This window comes from Ailuropoda melanoleuca, chromosome X (genome assembly GCF_002007445.2).
Source record: "Ailuropoda melanoleuca isolate Jingjing chromosome X, ASM200744v2, whole genome shotgun sequence".
Taxonomy (NCBI): domain Eukaryota; kingdom Metazoa; phylum Chordata; class Mammalia; order Carnivora; family Ursidae; genus Ailuropoda; species Ailuropoda melanoleuca.
In genome coordinates, this window is record NC_048238.1 from 6,997,264 (window position 1) to 7,024,002 (window position 26,739).

General features: G+C 47.0%; 1 protein-coding gene across 5 annotated transcripts in view; it reads left to right on the plus strand.

Annotated features, from left to right (window-relative positions):
* TBL1X (transducin beta like 1 X-linked) overlaps nucleotides 1-26,739 on the plus strand; it is a 230,658-nt gene that overhangs the window by 57,440 nt on the left and 146,479 nt on the right. For all 5 annotated transcript variants that reach the window (XM_011236269.3, XM_034649675.1, XM_034649674.1 and 2 more), the window contains exon 2: nucleotides 24,430-24,503. The gene's annotated coding sequence lies outside the window, so the exon portion shown is untranslated. The remainder of the gene's footprint in view (nucleotides 1-24,429; nucleotides 24,504-26,739) is intronic.

Consider the following 26,739-nt stretch of genomic DNA (forward strand, 5'->3'; position numbering starts at 1 on the left):
TGAGTAGGAAGTATGAGCCTCTTTCTCTGTCTTAAGCCTGCTTGCAGAGTAACCACCATTGATGTTTGTTGTGCATTTTTCCCAGATGTTTAACGTGCAGCTAGAAGCATGTATGGGCGTCTGACACACACACAGACACACACGTGTCTTGGACATGTTGGTTCACCAGTAGGTGTACGTCCTTACATAGATCAGGTGAGTGTCCATTAGGGTTCTTGGTTTTAAACAGTAGAAAAAGTTTCTGGCTACCCTCCGCTGACAGGGTGCGTGGGAACTGATGGCGTGTGGGGCAGCAGGAATCAAGAAAGCTCTGTAGGACTGAGAAGCGGGAAGCAGGTAGCACAGCAACGTTCACTGTGGCAGGAAGAGCTTGGCCTGGATACCGTCACGCCGGTGTAGCTGAGACCCTAAAGGAAACTGCAAATACGTCTCTGCTCTTGTGTCAGGATCTGAAGATTCACAGTCTGTGTGTATGTGTGTGTGCACGTGATAGGTGCACATATCCGGTGGGTTGAACCGAACTTGTGTGTGCACCTCTAGGCTAGAGCAGGGCCGAGTAGAGCAGGGATCTGGTCCCTGGTGTGGCAGTCTTCCAGTATGACTTGCTCTCACTATGTGTGTGTTTGGTTACTGGATGTCTATTTACAGGTTTTGAGGGGACAGCTAGTTATAACTTGTAAAGTTAGCAGATATCAACTGGGCGCCTGGGTGGCTCAGTTGGTTGGGTGTCTGACTCTTGGTTCTGGATTGGGTCATGATCTCATGGGTTGTGGGATCGAGCCCTGTGTTGGGGTCTGTGCTCAGTGGGAAGTCTGCTTGGGGATTATCTCCCTCTCTCTCTCTGTCCTTCCCCTTGCTTGTGTGCTTGCAATCTCTCTTTCTCTGAAGTAAATTAATTAAAGTAAGCAGACACTGCAGATATCACACTCTGGGAAAATAACATTTGTGAATGAAAGAGTTGCCTGGTATGCGTTGATATTTTTTCCTTTTTTGTCTTAAGCCGTGTATTCTTAGGTCACCTGTTTCTATGGCCCTGAGATCATTTTCTGTGGAGGAAATGGGTAATCCAGCGTTTCCTGTAGCCTGGTGACCTCTTGTTGCTGCCGTTACGATGCTTTACAACCTGTTACGGGGAATGGCATTTGGACTTTTGGCTTGTTAAATTTTGGGCAACCTCTGGTTTTTTATTTGACAAATGATAAAAATTGACAAATGATGTAATAGCTGATAAGATTTCTGTTGAAGGGTTTTCCATGCCCTAGCTTCTGGCTGTGATCATGTCTCACCTTGTCTGTCCTCCACCCTCCCGCTGTTCAGATCCTGATGTGCCGTTTGGCGCCGGCCGTTGGGTGCTTTGTCCTGATGTCCTGTTGGGTGCTTTGTCCTGAACGAGAGCATTAATGGAGGGCATTCTCAGGCCCGCACAGCTCGCGATGACACAGCGGTACGGGGGGCGCTCGGGAACCTCGTGGCTGAACCCTGTGAAGCCAGAACGGAGTGCATGGCGATAGCCTGCTTCCCCATTGTCCTCTGTCGTGGGGTAGACCGTGGAGGGAGAAGTGGACTTAACTGTCGACTGCCATCAGTATGTGTTGCTTTTGCAAATTTTTATAGTCATGGGAGCTTGTAAACACTTTGCTTTGTCCCTAAAACCTTGGGAGAGGCCCAAGCAAGAGGGGCTGAGGTCTCCTAGCACTGCGGTCCATTCCCCTCTGTTCTCAGGAGTGCTTGCAACATGGAGAAGGAAAGACGCTCACCCCTAAAGAAATGGGGGTACTGTTGGGAAGTGGGGTAGACCAGGGGCAGTTAAAACCTCGTAAATGTCCGCTGCTCTAGACTGTATGAGACATGCTGGAATCGGAATGGGATTCCACATGACTCTGTGTGTGGTGTTTCGAAGGGTCCTTGTCGCAAGGACATCATAAGTGGGATCTCCCCGAAAACTGGTGTCCTGAGAAGCTGTCACTTCCCCTGTACGGTGACAGCTGGGCTGTGTAGTCGCAAGAGGAATGCAGTGCCAGCCCTCGGCCCATCTCCCTGGGCCGTGGTCACCCGTCAGTGTTTCTCTGTGCTTTGCGGTTCTCACCATGCCTGCATCTCACTCGCTCTGCACGCGGCCCTATGCGATGGCCACGATAGGCTTTGTTATCTGAGGGACAAGGAAAGTGCAGTCGCAGAGTCAAGACGCTGGATTTCTGCTGACACGGGGACCTGAGTCTGTACCAGCGAGTTCTGGTCGAATGTGCTCGCTGGTCACCCTCAGGGCATCCCTGGACTTGATTTGCTGTTGCTCCTGGGTGCTTGTGTGAGTGTGTGGCTGTTTTAGTGCTGGCGGTGGGGCAGGAAATCAGGCAGGCTGAAGGGGGGGGCAGGAATCTAGGCGCGTCGTTGTCCCTCCAATCTTGGCCCCCCGAGTGTCTCCCTTCTCAGGGCGGCAGGAATGCTGGGTGACCCTGACCACGTGTGTTTTCCTGGTTCTGAGCCAGAGCTCTGGCTCCTTTCTCTTCTCCCTCCACCTGCTTTCCTCCTACCTGCCTGCCCGGATCCTGGGTCTGGGTCAGCGATTCAGGCCCGTGTGCTGATTGAAAATAAACCCTGGGAGGCCAGGACAGAGGAGGACCAGAGATGTGAATGCGTGCTGACCACCTCCGGCTGCTGTGCCTGGTGCTGTCCTGGGGCCCTAGTGGCTCTCGCGGAGTGTCCGTGCTTACAAAGGGCAAGTAGGGTTTTTTTGTGTGTGTGTTCTTTTTCTTTTTTAAAACTTAAATTCAGTTAGGCAACACATAATACATCATTAGTCTCAGATGTAGTGCTCAGTGATTCATCAGCTGTGTTTAACACCCAGTGCTCACCCATCAACATCGCCTCCTTAATACCCGTCGCCCAGTTACTCCATCCCCCCACCTTCCTCCCCTCCAGTGACCCTCAGTTTGCTTCCCACAGTCCATAGTCTCTCATGATTCATCTCCCTCTGATTTCTCCCCCTTCAGATTTCCCTCCCTCCCCCTATAATCCTCCGTGCTATTCCTTATATTCCACATCTGAGTGAAACCATATGATAATTGTCTTTCTCTGCTTGACTTCATTCAGCATGGCTGAGTAATACTCCATTGTATATATGGACCACATCTTCTTTATCCATCTGTCAGCGGGGATCTCGGCTCCTTCCACAGTTTGGCTATTGTGGACATTGCTGTTGTGAACACTGGGGTGCATGTGCCCCTTCTTTTCACTACATCTGTATCTTTGGGGTAAATACCTGATAGTGCAATTGCTGGGTCATAGGGTAGCTCTATTTTCAACTTTTTGAGGAACCCCATATTGTTTTCAGAGTGGCTGCACCAGTTTGCACTCCCACCAACAGTGTAAGAGGGATCCCCTTTCTCCACATCCTCTCCAACATTTGTTGTTTCCTGTCTTGTTGATTTGAGCCATTCTGACAGGTGTGAGGTGAGATCTCATCGTGGTTTTGATTTGAAGTTCCCTGATGACAAGCAATGTCGAGCATTTTTTCGTGTGTCTGTTGGCCATTTGGATGTTGTCTTTGGAGAGTTATCTGTTCATGTCTTCTGCCCATTTCTTGAGTGGATTATTTGTATTTTGGATGTTGAGTTCGGTAAGTTCTTTCTAGATCTTGGATACCAGCTCTTTATCTGATACGCTGTTTGAAAATAACTTCTCCCGTTGGGTGGGTTGCCTTTTAGTTTTGTTGACTGTTTGCTTTGCTGTGCAGAAGCTTTTTATCTTGATGAAGTCTAAAGGGCAAGTATTTTGAATGACCTCTTTGAGCTCAAGTGAAGTCTTCAGGTAGCAGGCGTGGTATGTAGCAGCGGGGAGAGAGGAGTCCCACATAGACGTAAAATTCCAGTACACAAGTTGATAGCCACATGATCTCCTTCTCCGTTACAGCCGAGGAACAGCTTTTGATCTCATCACATCCATGCTAAAAGGTCCTTGAAGTGCCAGCTCATTTAACCAAGCACTGGGGGGACATCCAGCTCCTTGAAGAGGAAGTGTGAGAAAGGAAAGCTAGTCTAGGAGAATGTACGCGACCCGCAAGGTGAAGACACCGGGAGGAAAGCCACGAGAGCGCCCGCCGCTGAGTGAGCTCTCCGGCCCCACACGGACGCGCTCGTCGACGCTGTACCATTCACGATGCAGTTTAAAATGGCCTTTTCAGGAAGCCCGAGGCTTGCGGGGCAGTTCAGCCCATGTGCGCGGACGGGGTAGGGCGAGCTGGGTAGTGTTCAGTACAAAAGTCTTGTCCTACGTCGGGCTGTGGGTTTTGCACAACGTTGAGGTGTTCGCTGGGCTTTCCCTTGAAGAAGTGCTTCACCAGTCAGGAGGGGGAGGCTACGGGTGCTCAGTCCTCCACGGGGCCTCCAGGAAATCCGAGCGGTGAGGCTTATCTGAGGAGCAGGTCACCGACCTTGACCGAGAAGAGCTGGAGACACAAAGTTCTGTGCAGACTTCACTAGGGTTCAAAAAGGTAATATGTTGTTTTTAAAAACAGCAGTAAAAATCCAAACCACCGCACGCCCTGCCCCAAGCCCTGCGTGTAGATCCTGGCAAGGAGTGAGAAAAATGTTCATATGACTCACACGGGTACCACCACCCAGCCTAACAGATGCATGTAAAGGCCGTTGTGAATTACCCTAAAATATTCCAAGCTCCTGCTAATCGTTAGGTCCCTGCTAAGCTGNAAAAGGTAATATGTTGTTTTTAAAAACAGCAGTAAAAATCCAAACCACCGCACGCCCTGCCCCAAGCCCTGCGTGTAGATCCTGGCAAGGAGTGAGAAAAATGTTCATATGACTCACACGGGTACCACCACCCAGCCTAACAGATGCATGTAAAGGCCGTTGTGAATTACCCTAAAATATTCCAAGCTCCTGCTAATCGTTAGGTCCCTGCTCAGCTGACAGCACAGTAAATACGGCTGTCACAGACCCCACGTTGCCCCCGTGGGATTTGTGAAGCTTTCTGAGGAGGTGGCCTAGCTGGACAGCTTGTGAATGTGTGTCGTCCGTGGAAATTCTGGCCCAGTTTTTATTTTGATTCTCTCGAGGTTGACTGCACAGTGCCCGGCCTTCCTGAGTCTGCAAAGGGGAGGGCGGTCACCCCGTCCAGCCCTGGGCTGGGAAGGTCCAGATGGACCTGTGATAGTGTGCAGTGAGCTATCAATGTCAAGCTGAACACATGCAAACTCAGTGGGGTGTTTTTTTCCTGAACCAAGAGCATTTTGAACCGTTTCTATATGGAGACTGACTTAACTAGGTATTTTGTTGAAGGCAGATCATAGCCAAGTGGAGCTGGTGTCAGCAGAATGACGTGGGTGCGGCCAAAGTTTATGCAGTTTTTACTCCCGACTTGATATTTTAAAAAATTGTGAGCCCATGGAAAAATGAACAAATACTTTCATGTGTTGTTAGCATTCTACGAAATTGGCTTCGTCTTTATTGCATGGTGATTTTTTCCTTTTCCTTCTGTGTTTTCTGTCTCCGCCCACCTCCCCCCGGCTCCCCCACCCTGCAACCTATGGAGGAGTGAGGACTATTTTTGAAAGTAAAAACGTGTTCGTGGTCCACAAGTCCAAACTCTATTAATAGGTATTCTCCAAAGTCCCGTTCCCACTCACCACCTAATCCATTTTCTTTCTTTCTTTTTTTTTTTTTTTAAGATTATGTATTTATTTGAGAGTAGGAGAGAGAGCGTGTATGCACCATCTGGGAGAGGGGCAGAGGAAGAGGGAGGGAAGTCAACTCCCCGCTGATCACTTCCCTGATCGGCCGAGCTCAACAGGTAGTGGGGCTGGGTCTCACGGCCCTGAGATCCTGACTTGGCACTGAGTTCATGACTTGAGCGGAAACCGAAGAGTCAGATGCCCAGCTGACTGAGCCACCCAGGCACCTCCCTCCTAATCCATTTGCATTACTTTCTGCTGGTCTTCTGTGCTCCTGTCTGCGTCTGTGTACTGTTTTTAACCCACCCCCCCCGGCCGAAGATCTATTGATAATTCTTATAGTTGCACAGAGAAAGTCTTAAGTAGGTTTCGCGACCGATGGTTATCAAAGCATCCTGTCTGTGCTATTTTAGTATTAAATACTTAACTATTTATTAAGCTTCGTGCGTAGGATTTCTGGTTCTCTTTTGGAAAACATCAAGGGTTTCTCCAAAGATGTGATGAAAAGACCTCCAGCAGACCACATGGGATCGGTTGATGTGCACATTGGTGTGTGTGCAGTACAAGGGTTATCATAAGGGAGCAACACTAATTTTGATTTATATCCATGCAAACTAACAAATAAAAAATAAGGCACAAAGCTTACGGGTAAGCAGTGTCATTTATATAAAAAAATACCATACCTTATGTTTTCTGAGTAAAAATAAGGGGATAATTGTTTGCTTCCTTCTGTACCACGCGGGCCCCCTGGACGTAGAGCTCTGTTGTACCTTGGGCTCACCGTCCAGAATTCTTGTGAGTCCTTCAGCTGCCCATAGTTTCTGAGCGTGCGTGGGGGTCCGGCAGGACTCGGACACCTCACCGTCCGGACTTAGTGACATGCAACAGCTAGTTTGCTTTGGAATTTTGGAGAGAAAAGAGTACTGCGATAGCTCCCCTCTGCTCAGGTCCTAGAAGCAACATGAAGAACGCTTTCATTTTCTTGGAGTTTCCACGCGGGGAAGAGCACCCTGGAGGGTGGCAGAAGCAGACCAGACAGCTCCGAGAAGGCAGGGCAGAGGGGACAGCCGTGGCGCGCTCCCTCTCTGTGCCCAGCCTGGACCAGCGCTCAGGAATCCCTCTGAGCCCCCTTCTCTTCTGATCGTAGTCACTTTCAAGCGGGGCCGCGGGGCTGGGGTCCCAGAAACAGTCCTCTTGGGTTCGACCCCAGGGTTCTGTGCCCCGGTGGGAGGGAGAGAGAGTCAGACGAAAGCGTAAAAATCCTTTTCGGAGTCATGGAGAAAAGGAGAAAATGAGAGCTTTGATGTAGGCTCTGTTTCTAGCAATCCATTTGATTCTTTGTCCACAAGCCGAATGAAAATAAACAGTAATTTAGAGGCAGTATTTATGTAAGCTGGAAAAATGTCGGTCAACGGGGAAGATGGAATCTCGGTTAATGCAAGACCACCTCCCAAGCTTTCTCCCTGATTGCAGGCTTCGGTGTAAAGCTAATGAAAGGAAGCAATTTCGGGTTTTGTTAGACTCTTCAAAATCATCTTGGTAAACTATGGACTGTTTTTTTTTTTTTTTTTTTGCATGGAAAAATGCAGATTTTTTTCATAAGAGTTTATAGTTTAGTCGTTTTAATGGAATGTGGGTCACAAAAGTGTAATGCAGAATTTATTGGCTTTTTAAGACCTCTCAAGATAATTCTGGTTGTAATTCACAGTAATCTGGAAAAGCAGATTGTTCTCGTGTCAAGGACTGTGTACACCTTACATAGTGTCAGGCCACACTCTGTCTGGGGACTTTGGGTAGCTTAGAGCAGCGATTCTCACCCAGGGGCAGTTGTGTTCCCCCGGGAGCATCTGGCAGTGTCCGGAGAAGGGGGGAATGTTCCTGGCATGCCACACCAGGGATGTTGCTGGACGTCCTACAGTACACATCACAGCCCCCCACCCCAAAGAATGACCTGGCTCCGAATGTAAATAGTGCCAGAGTTTGAACACTCTGGACTGAAGAGTGTCTTAGAGCCTCATTGCCTAAGTTTTTAAATGTAAAACACGTATGTAGACACACATAAGCATACACACCTATGCGTGTGCACATGGAACACGGCTCACTCTGCACACGTGACGTATGCCATGGGACGCCGTGTCCCCTGTTAGCCACCTTTGCCCAGGGTATTGTAATTTTGGGGCACTGTTGCGTATACCATGTTGATGATTTTGGTGACAGTGATTTTTAGACCGTAGGGCTCCTTCTGCTCAAAGGTCCAAAGTAAAGTTGATTTCATATTTTCAAAATGTAGTTTATAACGTTCTGATTTTTAGTATGGCATATTTCTTTTTTCTTTCTTTTCTTTCAGTATTTTATTAGAGCAGGAGCATGAGCGGGGGGGGGCAGAGGGAGAAGCAGACTCCCCCCTGAGCAGGGAGCCCGATGTGGGGCTCGATCCCAGGACTGTGGGATCATGACCTGAGCCAAAGGCAGACACGTCAGCGACTGAGCCACCCAGGCGCCCCTGGTAAGGCGTGTTTCAACAAAACTTTCTTCTGCACATATAAATTAGGTTATGTTCTAAAGTTTCCCTTTCCAACTTCCTGCTAGGCAGTGATCGGTAAAAAAGTAGGGACTCCTATGCAAACATAGAGTCCCCTATAAATGTGGGGGAAGAATTGTATTGGCACATGGTAGTTTGGGGAACACTTGCGTTCCAGGATGTTTGTGGAGAGGCTGTCTCTCCATGTTCAGCTTTGGATAGAGGTCAAGAGAAAGAGAATGATGGATTCCTGGTGCAGATGTTTCTGAGCACACGATGCCAGGCGCTCAGCAGGTGCTGGAGGCGTAGAGCATAGTTTCCCTCGCTGAGAACCTCAGATCTGGTCAGAGGGGCTGGCGCGTACCAGTGGCCCCCACCGCTGGGGGCAGAGCTGCGAGGAAGGTGTGGTGGTTACTGGGTACCCACTAAGGACGTGCTGGACATGTGGGTGCCAGGCCCTTAGATGAGGGAGGAGGTGAGGCAAGTGGTGTCCAGGAAGAGGTGGGGCCGCATCGGCAGGGCCACATCGTGCATAGCTTGGCCCTGCTTGCCCACAAGTCCTCAAGTGGGCCTCCATCTGGGCCTGTAAATCTTGTGGTCGCATTTCTTCTGGCTTTGAGATCATCCGTTCCTAGTCTGGCGTTTTAGAGAAGAGGGGCTGGAGGTGTTTGAGGACTGAGCTGCTGCCGTAGGGTTTGGGAAGATGGGAAAGATGACGTTTATGGGTAGCGGAAGAGGGAGTGTTCCGGAATTCAGATGCCAGGCTTCATGCTGCACAGCTCTGTGATCTTGGGAAAATCATCTGGCCTCGGTCCATTTATCCATGATTTGGGGCTAGTAGTGCATGTGGGGATTAAGTGAATAAGATGTCAGTGTTTGTGTGCCTTCCGAGGGTCAAGCTCGCATGAACTGGAGCTGGCCAGACTTGCACCCACCTGTGGTTCTTGGTGTCAGGCCAGCCTAACTATTAAGTGTGCAAGGCAGAGCCCACATGTGCCCACCCCCTCGTCCACAATTGTCTCCCAAAGAATGGCTGCTCCTGCTGGGCAGAGTCTTAAAAATAGCACTCCTGTCTCCAAGCGCCATTTCTGCTGCCGTCACCACACACTGGATCATGTGTCATAGACTCTGGGTGTTCTTCCCGTTTCTGAAGACGGTCCTTCATAGTTGTGCCAGGCAGAGCAGGGGTCCTCGAAAGGTGTCCCCGTCCTAGCCCTGGAAGCTGGGAGTATGTCTGCAGGGTCTTGAGGTGGGAAGATGATCCGGTGAGGCCGTGGTCCTCACAGAGGGGCTTCTGCGTGGAGGAGAGCAGCAGGAAGGTCGGCCGCACAGAGGAACCGTGTCCACCGAAGCTGAGGTCAGAAGGATGGGGGCCCCGCGGCCGCGGCATGCCGGCAGCCTCCAGAAGCTGGGGTGGTGAAGATACGGAGTCTGCCCTGCAGCCTCCAGGAGGAACACGTCCCTCTGACCCGCGTTAGCCCTCTTACCTCCAGAACCTGGAGGGCAAATCTGTGTTGCTTAAAAGCAACTAAGTTTATGCAGATTTGTTGACAACCGTGGGACACTAGTACCGTGGGTGAACCAGTGGTGTTACAGTCCAGAGTTGAATACGCTGGGACCCGGGGGTCCAGCTAAGCAGGGGCAGCGGATGGGGGTCCAGGACTTCTGCTGGCTCCTCGATGGCCTCCTCTTCCTCTTTCAGTGAGAAGCACGGTCTGGCCGTGAGATGGGTCAGCTGTGTATTGTCCTTCTCCCTGACCTACCAGTGTGAGGTATGCCGCCAAGATGGACCACACTGGACCAGGTTCTTTTGAAGAACCTGGGAAAACAAAAACAGCTCTACAAAATTCTGATGTGGCGCGGTTTGAAATAGAAGATTATATTCGCAGAAACGAGCTGAAATGAAAGTGGGTGAGTTGCAGACCTCTTTCCAGCACGTTGAACTTCCCACTTGTCTGGAAGAAGGCTCTACAATGGGTTCATCAGCTATTGGGCAGTTTTTAAAATATATTTTACTGTCATTCTTGAAGCTTTTGTCATGTCTCACAACGGAACATTGAATTTCTTAATCTACGTACATTGAGTTTAAAATCCACTTAAACTAGGGATTCAGGTGTTTGTGTTCTTGACTCCTAATAAGTTTCATCTTCTGGATTCCGTTGTGACTGTAACAAGCGTTTTATATAGTTTGGGTTTCGTTGCAAAGCAGCTGAAAATCATGTTATTTATAAATGTTGACTTGATTCAATAAAATTTATTGTTCAGGTGTAATTTGAATTAGAAAGCCCTTCTATATGCCTCTTACCAAGTTAAATTATGCAATTATGCTTTTGACATTAGAGGAAATGCACTATTTAAAATCCTTTGTATCGGAGCAAATGAAGTTTCCGTTTTTTTAAGCATTGGAAGTTGTCTGTAGTTTTTTGGTCCTGTAGTAACAATACGTCTTATCAAGCATTTATACACACGTACATAGATAATCTTTGCTTTAAGAATCTCAGGTTTTTTTTTTTTAAAAACAGTTTTACTGAGGCATAATTACATAACCACAAAATTCACCTGTTGTGTACAATTCAGCGATATTTAGTAAATTCATAGAGTTGTGCAGATATTATCACAATACAGTTTTAGAACATTTATCAGCCCGAAAAGACACCCTGTGCCCACAGTCCTCCCCTCCCTGCCATGCCCTAGCAACCACTAATCTTCAAGTCTCTGGATTTGCCTAGTCTGGACATTTCAAATAAATGAATCCTACAATATGTATTTGTTGTGTCTTATCTCTTTTCTTCGGTATCATGCTTTCAGAGTTCATCCATGTTGTAGCGTGAGTCCATATTTCACTCATTTCTTATTGTTGGATGATGCTCTCTTGTCATGAATAGACCGTATCTTGCTTATCCATTCGTCATTTGTTGGACACGTGGGCTCTTTCCACTCTTTGGTTTGGCCGATATGAAGAAGCTGGTATGAATGTTTGTTTATAGGTTTTTGGATAAACCTAGGTTTTCATTTTTCTTGGGTGTATTCCTTAGAGCAGAATTGCTTGGCCGTATGAATTCTGTGTTTAACTTTTTGGGGAACTGCCAGACTGTTTTCCACAATGGCTGCTACAATCCCAGCCCCGATGTATGAACATTCCAGTTTCTCCATATATATCCTCACCAACGCTTGTTATTTCCCAAAGAAATATTGGAGCCCCACTTGTCCTGGGAGATAAGTTCTCAGACTGAGTAAAGCTCTTTTCCAGGTCGTTAACCTTCATTCTGTACTTCCGAAGACCTTACTGGAAGACTCGCTTGCATTTTTCGGGGACAGGCTGAAATTTGAAGCATTCGGAATGAGGGCTGGTTTTTCACATGGAAGCCCTAATGGAGGGAGTACAGTAATACTGAGGTTGGTTCTCAGCCTCCCATGGGAGGTGCCATAGAGACCATGCTTGGTTGTAATATAAATGCTCTGAGACCTGGAACTCTCTCTCTCTTTTTCAAAGATTTTATTAATTTATTTGAGAGAGAGAGTGTGCACAAGCAAGTGGAAGGGTAGAGGCAGAGGGAGAAGCAGACTCCCTGCTGAGCCTGGAGCCCGAGATCATGACCTGAGCTAAAGTCAGGCACTTACCCGACTGAGCACCCAGGTGCCCTTAGAGTTATCTCTTGCAGTGATTACAAGGTATATAGTCAACTCTCTGTAATAACGAGTGCTAAATGCCATAAAATGGTATGAATATAGTACAGTGGGAGCTCCAGGGCAAGAGAAAGGGTGTATGAGTTTCCTATTGCTGCTGTAACAAGTGACCATGAACTTAGTGGCTTCAAACAACACAAATGTATTATCTTACAGTTCTGGAGGTCACAAGTCCAAAAGGGGTCTCACTGGACTAAAACTGAGGTATCTGCAGGGCCACATTGTTTTCTGGAGCTTCTAGGGGGGAATCTTTGTTTTTTGTTTTTAATTGCCTTTTCCAGCTTCTGGAGGCTGCCTCCTATCCTTGGTTCATGACTCCTTCCTTCGTTTTCAAAGTTGTCAACAGTTGAGGTTTTCTCACGTTACATCGCTCTGATGGATTGTTTTGCAACCCTTTTCCCCATTTAAAGGAGTCCCCTGATTACATTGGGCACACTTGTATGATACTGGATAAAGTCTTTTTTTAAGGTCAGATTAGCAACCTGAATTCCATCAGCAACCTTTACTCCCCCATGTAATGTAATCTAATATGTTCACAGGTTCTAGAGATTAGGATGTGCGTGACTTGGGTGGGAGGGGCGTTATTCTGTTTACCGTAGCTGGCATCTGCTTGCAGTATTGTGATAACTTATTCTTGATGGTAGTTTTAGCCCTGGCCCCTCCTTTTCTAGCTGTGTAGAAACGAGCACTTTACAGGCAATATGACGGGCTTGGGTTTGTTTTCTGAAGCAGTGTTATCCATTACATATTTTTGAGTAATGAGATACATCAGACCTCTGCCTTAGGAAGATTCATGTGGTTTTGTGGATTTGCAGGGGGAGAGGTCAGGAGGAGGGAAGTTGTGTGTGGTCATTCAGAAGCCAGGCCACCAAGTAGGGGAGCAGCAGTGAATGTTAGAGACTCCACAGGGTTGAAATCATTGAACTTGGGGTCTGATTGAGGGGATGTTGAGAGGGCTGTGGCAGAGAGAAAGGAATGAGTCTTTGGTGGGAGCAGCAGAGTTTTGGGTCTGGGAATGAAGGGTAACAAAGGGTGGGTCAAAAGACATAGTAATGTGAGGCTGGGAAGAAAGTGAAGATTGCATTTGAAATAGTGACCTGCAGTGCTGGACAGGGACCCAAGTGGAGATAGGAAGTGGGCAGAAGAAATAGTGCCTTGAAATAATGCTTNTTAAAAATGATAAAAAAAAAAAACCAAAAAAAAAAAAAAAAAAAAGGCGTGGGGGGGGTGCCTGGGTAGCTCAGTAGCTTAAGCGTCTGCCTTTGGCTCAGGTCATTATCTCCAGGTCCTAGGATCCAGCCCTTCCCTGGGCTCCCCGCTCTGCAGGGAGTCTGCTTCTCCCTCTCCCTCTGCCCCTCCCCACCATTTGTGTGTGCTTGCTCGCTCTCAAAAAGAAAGAAAATCTTAACCAAAAAAAAAAACCTGCAAAGGGGGCCGCCATCTTGGATTGTGTTACAAGGGAGCAGAGCTGGAGGAAAGAGATTCAAGAACAGAGTGCTGGGGGAAGTGCTCACGTTCAATGCGTGAGATAACGATGAGGCAGAGAAACACTCTGAGGAGGAGTAGTTACGAAAGAGAAAGAGATTGACTCATTCAACACCTATTTCTTGGGCGACTGCAACTTGCCAGGTAATGAAGAACTAGAAACAGATGCATTTCCTAACCTCGTAGAGTTTATGGTGCAGCTTGGTTGCTCTGGACCCACCGACCTGGATGTGTGGCTGTTACATTAGCCAGCGGGGGAGGGGCATAATGCCAGATGTTCCTGAGGAGTGGGAAGGATGAAGTGCAGTCTTCACGTTTGTTGACTTTGTTGATGTTGTTATTTCAAGATAGCAGATGGAGGAAGCTTCCTTTGATGATTCATGTGGTTCTAACAAGGGCCCGTCCCACCCACTTTGCCATGTTAGGACCTCCAGGTTTCATAACTCCCTGTTTCTGTAGACAGACTGGGACTTTGGCATTCCTAGTTTGCCGTTCTGGAGCCTAGGCCGTCTTCGTTGCTGACTTGTCTCTAAGATCTAGGGTTGTCCCATAATGTACTATCCACATTGGGACACTTTTCAGAGTGAAAGGCAGCACCGTTCATAATTACCTTGAAACGACGGGGGTCAACCAGCATCGTCTCCAGCGCAAAAATGAGTGAGTACGTTGCTGTCTTGAAATAAGTCCTGTTTAACTCATTACGTTTTTCCTGAAATTCTCAACTTAAATTTGTGAAGGAGTTTTAATGCCCGATGTTTTGTGATTATTTCCCGGTTCACGTGGAAGTGTGTTCATGCATACTGACGGACTGCGGTCACTCTCGTGCGTGCTCCTGTTCTGCAGGTGTGTATGGACCCTGCGGTGATTGATGGAGGCGCAAGTAATCCGAAAGGCGTTATTGAACTCACTGCCATCATGTAGTCTCGCCATGAGGTTTTTCTTCCTTAAACCTTAGGTAATAAGAGTGCAGCTTTCTCTTTTTATGTAGGTGGCCCACAGTTTTTTTTTTTTTTTTTTTTNATTTTTTTTTTTTTTTTTTTTTTTTGGACACTTAAGAAATGGTTCTCCTTATTTATTGAGGCATTGCTTAAAATAACAAGGAGTTGAATGCAATGGTGACAAAAGTTTATTTAGCCCTTACAGGGGGTTACTAGGCAACTGTTAAAAATGATATTATAGGGGCGTCTGGGTGGCACAGCGGTTAAGCGTCTGCCTTCGGCTCAGGGCGTGATCCCGGCGTTACGGGATCGAGCCCCACATCAGGCTCCTCTGCTATGAGCCTGCTGCTTCCTCTCCCACTCCCCCTGCTTGTGTTCCCTCTCTCGCTGGCTGTCTTTATCTCTGTCGAATAGATAAATGAAAAATCTTTAAAAAAAAATGATATTATACACATGGTATATTTACTGGCATTGAAGTGTGTTGACAATATACTGTAGCGTGTTGCTGTGACCCCAGGAGACCTGCAGCCCAGTTGGGACTCTGAGCGCTTTTGAAGTGTATCCTTGGAGTCCTGCGGGCTATGGGGAGATGTGCACGCCGCCACCGTGCTGTTTATGCACTCAGACGTGATTTATTTACCTGGGCCTCGGGGTTGGGCAGTTACCTCATGTTAAGAATTGTTGTAAGCAGCAGCCCAATGAAACACGTCCTGGACCCCATTTACTGAGAACGTAGTTGTATGGAGCCCCCAGTTTCCCCTCTGGGGCCCATGGGAGAAATTGTGCGCGTGTATCCACTCTAGAAGCTGTGTTTTCAGTTCTCTTCTTCACTTTTTGGATACCAACATCTCGTCCCATTTGTTTCTTTGACTAGATGGCTAGAAGGCTCAGTATCCGAGGTTCGTTCCCTTGTGGCTGATGTAAGTTGTGTCCGCTTGTGGGCTTTGCACGCGGCCCTCCTCTCCCAGCCTCTCGGCCTTGGTGCCTTCACCTTCTCTTTGCCCTGATTTCCCCAGCTAATTGTTTTATTGTTGCTCGTGTGTGTGTGTGTGTGTGTGTGTGTGTGTGTGTGTAATTCACTTCAAGTCCTTTTTCCTTTTTCCTGCTGGAGCATGACGCGTATTTTAGTGAATGAGTGCAGTGTGGTTTCTTGGAGGTTGTTGGCTCACAATAGCTTTTGAATTCTCGTGTGGTACCAGCATCTTATTTTAATCTGGCTGCTTCCTGCTGAAGTACTGGGGACAGAGGATATTTCTACATTTAGTATGATGGACACTTGAGCAGAAGCAGCTGGCGAGCAGACCCTAGGTGAAGTGTTCTAGGCCTTCCAAGTCTGAAAATTAAAGTTCTCTCAAATCATTTTTTGAAAAAAAGATCCATAACAGCAATGCTCTGGAGTCATTTAAATTTCCTGGGGGGAAAGAACTCACACCATTTAAAGAAACAAATTCTTTGGCTTGAAGGTACATCGAATGGAGCAGAAATTCTTTTTCCATCTCCGCGAGCGTGGTGGAGCAGTGTCCTGAACGCTCCGTGGGACACGGGACGCTGGAGCCCGAATACGGCTCCATAACTTTTGTCGAAAAGCAGGAAGTGAAAATGAGTTTCCAGAAGTAAAAGTTGTTAAATGTCTCCCGGTAAACAAGGGTAAAGGATTAGCACAGAGGGGCGCCTGGGTGGCTTGGTCAGTTAAGCGTCTGACTCCTGATTTCCGCTCTGGTCATGATCTCAGGGTCGTGAGATCGAGTCCCGCCTTGGACTCCGCACTCAGTGGGGACTCTGCTGGAGAGTCTTTCTCTCTCTCTCCCCATTCCCCGCCTATCCGTGTATGCTGTCTCTCTCTCTCTCTCTCTCTCTCTCTCTGACACACACACACACACACACACACACACACACACACATCAGTCCTTAAAAAAACAGTGCAGAAAGAATAGCTGTTTCTCGATTTATGGGAAGGAAGGATTGGGAACGACTTCCTGGGATCAATTGTGAGCCTCGGCTGCTGTCTGTTAATAACAGCTGATACCGACGGCCTCTGACAGCCGCGGGCTGTGCTGTGTACTTTGCGTGTAACTGCTCAGAGGTCATCGTCCGGGGCCACACATCTCCTTAGTGATAAGGCTGTGAGCTGATGGCCTCACGTATGGACTACAGTGACAAAAGCAGTTTTGGCTGGTCCTTGCCCGGTGTCCACTGTGTGCCATGGAGGGTTCTCTGCTCTAACCTTGCGTGAATGGCGGTGTGTACTCCTGACGTCATTATGAGGGTCCCGTTAGTGATGCCACTACACAGAGGGGGAGTAACGACGATACAGTTCCTGGACATGTGCGTTCTTTCACATGGCGCCAGGCTGGGGAGCGTGAACGCTTGCGCAGAGCCTTTGCAAAAGTTGGGGGTGGGGTGTTCTTTTTGAGGTGGTTGTGATGGGGGCTGACCTGTATGTTGTATGGTGTGTAACAGCACCCCTGGTGTCTACCTGCCACATGCCAGGAGCACCCCCCCAGTTGTGGCAACCTGAAATGTCTCTTGGGGGAGGGCACAATCACCCCCAGTTGAGAACCGCTGGTCTAAACACTTGGGGGCAGGAGTCACCCTCAGTGTAAACGACAACAGCATTCCCAGCGGCCCCCTTCTCCCAGCTGTTGGATTTGATACTTAAAAAAACTCCCGGGGTGCCTGGCTGGCTCAGTTGGAGCAGTGTGTGACTTTGGATCTCAGGGTTGTGACTTCAAGCCCCATGTTGGGTGTAGAGATTACTTAAATAAATAAAAACTTGAAAAAATTGCATTTTTGGAAAAGCCTTGGGTTTAAAAGTCATTTTGAAGGCCTCTGTTTCCAAGCGAGTGTGGATTAGAAAGTTGGATATCTGGGGGTTTGCTTTTACAAGAGTTCCTCAGCTTGCTTCAATACAGGGAAATTATGGTGTATTTGTGTAAGAGCATTGGGTGTTTTTAGTCTTAGTTTTTCATGTGGATTTTTATTTCGGACATCTTCCTGATGTCCTGAACGTGGAGGTGACCCTGAAGCCCTATGCTTTGTGAATAGGAGACGTGTGCACGTGTGTGCCTGTGTGTGTGTGCTCGTGTCTTAATACTTAGTTCTTCAGTTGGCTGATCACTGACATTGGTGTCCCAAATTTTGAGCTGTTTATGTAAGCAAATAATTGAATTTCATTGTTTTACAAAAGGGATTTGCTTACAGCGTTGTTAACTGAAACTGAAGACAGTATCATTGACCTTTCCAGGCGAGTGGGGGAGAGCTTGTGTTTGGCAAAGGATAGAAACTGAAATGTGAACACCAGTACCATATGGTGTTCAGAAACTTTTATCATAATTTCAGTGAATAGATAATGTGCTTGACAGTTACATTTAAAATTATGCTTAATGCTCACTGCAAAATGTGGAGATGGTGCTTTGGGAGATGAGGAAGAGATTAACTGGGATTCTTTTCTACCTCAGATGCACTATGTCATCTGTAAACAACTGATTAGAGTCACGTGAGGATTATCTGCGTACAGTTTGGTATCGTATCTGCGGGGAGACATTCAAATCACTGTTGATTGACAATTTGCTGAATAAGAAAGATGTTATCCTAATACCTTAATGTGTCTTCTTTCAATGTGGTTATTTTTCTCACTAAAGATTAGTTTCGTGCGGTTAAATAAAATTTATCATTCTGATTTAAATAAAAATAAATGCTTAGAAACAAATATTGCGACTGATAGCGTCTTAAAATTTGCTGTGGGTTTTTTTTCCGTCGGCATTGGCTCTAGAGAGGTTATGTAACTAATTATAAGCCCAATTGGATCATGTCATTGCCTTATCTCATATCAAATTTTCACATGACAGACCATATCTTGGTCTTTCTGTGTGGAGTCTCTTTGGTATATCATAGCGTGAGGAACCCATTTTTCATTTGTTGTGAGTGGCATATGGTTGACTCTACCGGTGTGGGGTGGTGGGTAAATGATACATGTGTCTAACCATATGCACTCGATACATCAATATGAGTTTAGAAGCATTGATTGCTGGTTATACAAGCCCGAAAATCTTGTTATTAACATCATAATAGATTAAAAAAGAAATCAGGTTTATATAAGCATCTTGTTTGGAGTCTGTTTTTCTCCTTTTTGAGTAGTTCATACTTTTATGCTGAATTTGTAAAACCTACAGATATAATAAAATGTCACGTTTTGCAGGAATGAATGGATATTAAATGACTTACCTGAAGAATAGATGAAGAAAATGTGTTTCCCTGTTGATCCTTAAATAAAAAGTGAAGATTTCCCCTGAACATTTATTTCCCTATTCCCACAGTTCTAATATGTTTTTTTTTTTTCTTTTTCCTCAGAGTCGAAAAAGGAAACAATAATGACTTTCTTTTGGTTTTGAGCCTGCTCTTAGTTCGTTTTCGGTGCACATCTATGGCCTGCGTGCTGTATGGTGGGCACTGAGCTTTAAAGAAAGTGGTTCCCAGTGACCGACATGGAACAGTAGGCTCATTGGCTTTTGGCTTGGGTGCACAGAACTTTTGTAGTTTTGTTTTTTGTGGTTCTGTTTTCTGTCATGGTCACTGTTCACAGAATGTCTGGATAACAATCTGTTATGTTTGTGATATTTGTTGAATGAGTACATGAATGAATGAATGCCCAGAGACCGTCCTGGTATGCCTTTTTAGTTTGCATCCCCTGGAGCACCCTCTCTACTGTAGTGTAGGGTCTTCGAGTTCTTTTTTTTTTTTTTTTTTAAAGATTTTATTTATTTATTCGACAGAGATAGAGACAGCCAGCGAGAGAGGGAACACAAGCAGGGGGAGTGGGAGAGGAAGAAGCAGGCTCATAGCAGAGGAGCCTGATGTGGGGCTTGATCCCACAACGCCGGGATCACGCCCTGAGCCGAAGGCAGATGCCCGACCGCTGTGCCAGCCAGGCGCCCCAGGGTCTTCAAGTTCTTATGAGGAAGGAAGCCATAGACTGAAGTCCTAGAACCTCATATTGAAAGTAGTGGTGAGGATTTAGAAATTACATTCAGTTTCTTCTCCTGAACATTTTTTCTTCTGAACATCTTAACGTCTTCTGATGTTTAAAATCATGTTGGAGTTGGTGTTACAGGCAGTGTTTCTCCTTTGTTTGTCCCCCTCCCCCCCCCGCCATTTATCATAGTCTTTAGGTTTTCATTAATATGGTAACCACTGGCTACCTGTGACTATATGTACTTAAATTAATTAAAATTAAATAAAATTTAAAAGCCAGTTCCGGGGCGCCTGGGTGGCACAGCGGTTAAGTGTCTGCCTTCGGCTCAGGGCGTGATCCCGGCGTTACGGGATCGAGCCCCACTTCAGGCTCCTCCGCTATGAGACTGCTTCTTCCTCTCCCACTCCCCCTGCTTGTGTTCCCTCTCTCACTGGCTGTCTCTATCTCTGTCAAATAAATAAATAAAATCTTAAAAAAAAAAAATACAAAAAATAAAAGCCAGTTCTTCAATGGCACTAGCCAAACATTTTCAGGGGCAGCTAGTGGATACCTTATTGGTTAGTGAAGACATGGTTTATAAAGTTTTATTACATAGATGAGAGATGGTTATTCAGATTTTTGCCTAATAGATATTCCAAAGAAGAGATGGTGGAAAAAAACTTAAATCTGAAGAAGAGAAATTTCATACCAGGTGACTAGAACAGAGAATAAAAAGCACATAAAAAAAATTACTACACAAAACTCATCACATCATTTTGAAATATTAGAGATGAAGGCAGTATCTAAGTACTGTCCTGGATTTAAAAGTCATATGAAGGATCTAGAATCAAAATGATATCAGATTTCTTAACGGCTGCTTTGGAAGTTGAAAAAGAGACTGAGTATAGACTTCTGTGCAAATAATTTTCACTCAGAATTTAAAGTCATTCCTCTACTAGTTGTTAACTAAGGGTAGAATACGAGGGTATTCGTATGTACTCAGGATATCAGTAATATTTAGCTTTTACATATCACTTCTCAGAAATCTAGGGAATGTGTCCCACCAAAATGAGAGAGTAAACCAAGAAAGGGGGAGATTTGGGATCCTAGAAACAGAATGTATTCTCAAGTTGTTGTGGTTTCATGGCACTGTGAACTCTATAGCAGGCCTGATGCTGACAAATACAGACTGGAACAGAGACAAATTTCAGAAGGTCTAATGTGTGTATATTTGAGAGATGTAGGAGCGATTGGGGGGGGAACCCATAGAGCTGACAGATTATCTGAGAATTTTGATGATGTAAAAAATCGAATCAAAAGATTGTGGACAATGCTGGAAGAATTACCAAACGATACAAAGGAAAAAACAAACAAACTAGGGAAATAAAAACAAGTGCAATTAGTAATCCCAGGAAAACAAAAAGGTCACGTGTGAAAGGAATCATAATCATACTATATTGCTTGCTCAGCAGTGTCCTTTCCATCGTCACAATATCTGTCAATTATAGATTTAACCAAAAACTGTTAGAGTGTTGGGAAAGTGTGGCAGGGTTAGCGTAAGATTGAGGATGGAATTTAAAAAGCCCAAATGTGAGGAAATTAAGTAAGTAATGTCTAAAGCTGATAGGGAATATTATTAAGGTTATTTAGAAACGTGGAAGTCATACTGAGTCACTGCCAATGATACAAACAGTTCTGAGATCTGAAAATGGTTGCTTTGGAAAGTAGAGTTGGGGATAGATGGTGCTTTATAAAAAGCTTGTTAAGTAAAAAGAGCAGTCTTTGGCCTCACCTGTGTTTTACGTTTTAAAACAATGTACACGCATTATTTTGAAAAGAATAAAAGTGGTTTGGAACATGAAAGTATATAGGATGTGTCTCCTGTAAAATTGTAGAAATTTTAGTATGGTCGCCCTTGGCAGTATTGGTATTTGGGCCAGATAATTTTTTGCCTGAGAAGGGCTGTGCTGTGTGCTGTGTCCCTGGCTTTACTAACTAGATGCCAGCAGCATTCTTCCTCCCGTCCTGACAGCTAAAAATGTCTCCAGACATTGCCTAGTGTCCCCTGAGAGACAGTCCCATTTGAGAACCACTGATTTAAAGGATTTAAAATGTTATTGAATGAATCATCGCCATACATAAAAATGCTATTCAGTATTGGTAACGCAGGAAATAACAGCTTCATTACACAGAACTTGAACCTCATAGCAAATGAAGTGTTCAGAATTCTCTAGTTCCTCATGCCAGTACCCGGCTTAGCCCCTGGCTCTTGGCCCGGTTAATTCAGGGCTCACTAAAAAAAGAAAGAACTCAGGAGGAAATTGCAGCTTCTCTGTTATGCTCAGTGGCTTCTGAAAACATATTTTGGATTTTTTGTGTTGTTTTCATGATGGTACAGCTTGAATTTCTCTGGGGTGCAAATGTTAATCATTATGGCCACTTTGGAAAAATATTGCAGCCTTTGGATATATTTCTGTGGTTTGTTGGCTGCAAGACAGATAGATGCATACATTCTTCCGCCCTCCCTCCCCGAGCATCCTTGTGCAAGTTCTTGGTTTAGTTCTTTGCAAGTGTTTTCCCTTAGAATTTACAAAGGAAGTCAACAGGAAAATGGTTCCTCAGGTTTTTTGATGTGGATGAAACCTCATAAATAATTTAATACCCTCATTTCACAGCTGAGGACTCTCTGGTCCAGAGAGAGTTTCTTATAATTAATTAGGAGCAAAGTGAGGCCTGTAAATCTGCCCTTCTCTTTTCCCCCTAACTTTTTTTCTTTCTGTTTTTTAATACGGTAGCTGTGGCGTGAAGGCAGAAGGGGGTAGGGCAGCGGAGCAGGCATCTGGCAAGTCGTGTCAGCATTTTCACACAGTTTGGGGCTCTGAGCGTTGTCTGCCAGGGGCAGGAGCCCTTATAAGCCAAGAGAACAAGAGAAAGATCGATGGCTGGCTCAGCTAGGGGGCCCCTGGCTCCCGCTTGGGAGGAACTCTGTGGGTTCTCTGATATCTTGGGAGTCGCCCCTTGTGGGAGTGTGCTGCCTGCGGCACCAGCTGGCCCGGGTGGCCTCCTCTTCCCTCTGCTGGACGGGGCACCTATGCTGTCCACTGCCCGGCGTTCTGGCACTGTGCTGCCCACAGCGCCTTTCCTGAGTACCCTGCGAGCATCTCCCGATGTTTTAGGAACCTCGGTGCCCGCTTGCCTACCTTTGATGCCTCCAGCACCGCTCAAGCTGCAGCTCCCTTCTCTTCCTCGTCACCTGACTTCATGGGCCCACAGGAATGCTGCCGCTTCCATGAAGCCTGTCTAGAGTTCTTCCATGTAGCGAGCGTGGGCAGAGGAGACAGTGTGGTATCTTGTCATCCTGTCATCTGTCCTCCTGGTCATCCATTTCAGTGGCCATTATTTTCTCGTCGTTCCATGATGTTTGAGAGATGTCTGTCCCTAGATGCCAGGGATACCACCCCGCCCTGGATTTCCTCCTACCTCTCTGCACACTCCTGTCTCATTGACAGCTCCTCCTCTCAGTGTTGCATCCTCGGCTTGCTGTCTTTAGACCAGTGGCTCTCTGCAGGGTGTTTGTGCCCTCCGGGGGACGCCTGGTAACATCTGGGGTCAGTGTTGGTTATCACGGCGAAGGGGGCGGGTGTGTGGATTGCAACCGGCGTCTAGTGGGTGGAGCGGGGGGGGAGGGGGCGAGGTGGATGGCGCTCAGGGCCCCAGGCAGCCCCCACAGCAGAATTACCTGATCCACACTGTCAGCAGCGCCCAGGGTGAGAAACCCTGCTTTGGACGTTCCCATTCAGGCCCGTAGCCTTTGAGCATCATGGTAACGGGATGACTTCCAGACTTAACTCTGCAACCATGACCTCTCCTGATCGCTTGCACTGGTGTCCTTAATTACCTACGTAACGATAATAGTCCACTTACAGCTAGGATGGGCATTTCAGAGTTCACATGTAAAAAAGTCTTGCTTTTCCTCTCTTTAGTCCGCCTTTGTCCCAGGAAGTGGCACCACCTTCCAGGCTGACGTTCAAGCCCTGACCCTGGAAGTCATGCTGCGTTCTTCTCTCCCCCCCATCACACATGCCCTCCCCCCCTCCCGTGAGTTCTCTAGGTCAGAATGTCCTAGAACCCTGTACACTGTCTGTATTTCATGCTTGTCTTTCCTGCTGGCACCACGGGAGCCACCAGTGGTTCTCTACTGAGCAAGAATGTCTCTGGATTTTGTTCCCAGCTTGACAGGAGCCCCTGAAGGGTTTTTTTAATGGCAGGGTGATCAGATTTTTCTTTTTCTCATTAACTCTGGTGCTGGGTGAAGAATAAGGTGTAGTGGGGCCTGGCTAGGATCAGACTCCTTTCTGTGGGCTGTGAAGTCCTCTGTGACCCAGGACCTGTTATTACCTCTGGTGCCCAGCCTGCCGGCCTTCCTCCCTCCCTCTTGCCAGGGTTACTCTCACCACAGGACATTTGCACTTTCTGTGTCTGCATTGTGGTCTCTCTTGTCCCTGTTCAGATGCTCTCTCCTCAAAAGAGTGCTGCCCCAGGCCCCAACATAAGTCAGCTCCTTGCTGGTGGTCACTTTCTCTTCTACCACCAACTGGAGTTTTGTAGTTCGGTCGTCTGAAGTGATTGCGCTCTGTGTTTGCTTTCTAGTTATGGCCCTTGCTCTTCCATCACCAGGTTTCCCCCTTTTTCCCTGCCTGGATGGGTACGTTCCACAAGACCAGGCGCTATGCGTCCCTAATGCCGAAACAGCACTGAGCACCACTTGCGTTTTCTGCAAGACTGAACGAGCCGTTGTCAGTAGAAACTTGCTGAGTTGGGTTGAATCTAGAAATACCTATGTTTTCACTTTGCATGTTTTAGGAGGGTAGAGGAAAATGTGTCTGGTAAGAGCTAAGTGAATTTTTCAATTACTGAAATTTCCTGGTGATAGGATCATAATTGCTTGTGAGATCATGAAACTTTTGACCAGATTTGTGTGGTGTAACTGGAGAACGAAGCCTACGAGTCACCCACGGTGGTTGTGTACCGTCTCACATGTGATTCTTTCGCTCTTGTCATATCCCTAATTCACATATCTGCTGGCCTGTGGAACGGTCGACTGTGTACTCCAGGATGTTTTCGCGGACACTTTTGCCTTACTTCCGTTATTTTTCATTAACAGGTAACTGAAGACGGAAAACAGGCCTGGAAAGAAACCCTCGAAGGAGGAAGGGATTTGCCTACATTTGGCTCTGAGTAAGTGAAATTGTAAAATGGATTTTTTATTATGTAATAAATATCTTGTCAACCTCTTCATATTTTCTGTGCTTAAAAATTAAATGTTACTGTATTGGCTCTAAGTACTGGAAATGGTGATTTCTCAAGATTTCTCTTAACAGGTAATTTTGCTCTCAAGAAAGTGCTGTGTGTCTGCCTAACACAGCTTCTGGAAGTGAGAGATTTTAGGAAAGAGAAATGGAGATGACTGTTAAGATCTGTGTGCTTTGGAGAGAAGTATCATTTCTGCTGATGTTTCCCATTTGCATTTGAGGCCCTTTGTCCTTAGAAAGCTGATTTACAACCAACAAGGGCTTTTGAGTCTTGGTCTGCTACGCTCTCCGTTCCCCTTGTTCTTCCCGGTATGTGTGTGCAGAATGACAGGCTACCATGCAACCACCTGCCGACCAGCCAGGACTTTCCAGAACCAGCTCGTTTGGGCACCCTCCTGAGGCAGCGTGGCCTGTGACGGAGGCCGCTGCAGAGTGTTTTCCTTTGTGGTCAGCCCTGCCTGGGCTGCCGTGAGAGCAGACACAATCCAGAGTCACGTCGAACAGGCCTTCGGGGTCCTGGAGCTCTCCTCCTGGCTGCCGTATTGCACCCAGTTCACAGAGAGGCCCAATGCCCTCTCAGATCAATGGCATCCTTTTCAGAGCACTGGGTGTGAAAGATCTTCCGTCTCTGGGATGACCGTTGGTTTGGTCTGTTATTTCCGAGCATCGTGCAGTACACAGAGATGTGTGAGATGTGTCTTGTTTTGGGGGCTGAGGCATTACAGATGCATGAAGTGGGGGGGCGCGGCAGAAAGCCATGGTGTGAATGGGCATCCCATGCATGGTGTAGACGTTCCCTGCTGACAGGATTCTGAGCAATGCTCTTTTTTTTAGATTTTATTTATTTATTTTTTTTGAAGATTTTATTTATTATTTGAAAAAGAGAGCGCGTGCACGCATGAGCAGGAGGAGAAGCAGAGAGAGAGGCGGACTTCCTGCTGAGCCCCTGGGAGCCTGATGGGGGGCTCGATGAGGGGTTTGATCCTGGGATTCTGGGAGCCGAGGGCAGGCGCTTAGCCAGCTGAGCCACCCAGGCGCCCTTGAATTTTGAGCAAGGCTCTTAACACCGTGTGGCAGAGCAGCCAAAGAAAGCTGGACATTGCTCATGGAAGGGAGACTCCAGGTGGGTTTGGCGGTGGATGGAGTATCGATTCATACCGAAGAAGTGCATTCTAGGCGGGGAACTGACTCTATGGGCACAGGTGAGGAGCCGGGGAGAACAAAGCTTTTTTTTTTTTTTTTTTTTTTAGATTTTAATTTATTTATTTGACGGAGAGCCAGTGAACATGAGAAGGGGGAGTAGGAGGCAGAGGGACAGGGAGAAGCAGACTCCCCAAGGAGCAGGGAGCCCGACGGGATCATGAGCTGAGTCAAAGGCAGACGCTTAACTGACTGAGCCACCCAGGTGCGCCCCCCCCTCCCCCTTTCCTTTTTACTCGGGGAAAGTTGATAAAGCAGCCTGGTGGCATTGAGCAGGGTGGTGGGGGAGCAAGAAGGGGCCTACGGAAGGGCAAGGACTGTGGACGGGACCGGGCCTCCATGGTGTTCAAAGGAGGCTTTGGTTGTTCAGCATTAGGGCTGCCGTCTTTCATCGACCTGGGCGTACCTGAGGACTGCAGGACCATCAGGAACGGAGGGACAGCCCTAGATCGAAAGGGCACCAGACGTGACTTTTATAACCCACCCCCGCAGGGCAGAAAGAACCGTAAAGTGTGACAGAATAACCGTAAGACACGTACGTGCCAGATGTTGCCTTCACTGGGACGGTTCACAGAGGGGACGGTTCGCTCACGGGAGGTGTGCCGTTGAGTGGTCTTCCCTGTTCACAGAGTTGTGCTCCCGCCCGCGCAGTAGGAGTCCTTCACCAGACCCCTACGTGGACCGTTGTCAGAGTAGAGTGCCCCCTGCTCCTGCATCCCCCGTCCCTGACAAGCACCAGACTACTTCCCGGGTCTACGGGTCTGCCCGATCCCAGGCGTTGCATGGAAACGGCATCGTGGAGTACGTGTTCTTTGTGGTCTCTGTTACTCAGCATAATTGTCACGTTGTCACAGTCCCTGGTGGTAGGACGCGTCAGTGTACTATTCCTTTTTCTTGCCAGATACTACTCCGTCATGTGAATAGGCCACATTTTGTGTGTCTGTTCATCAGTCAGACAGTAA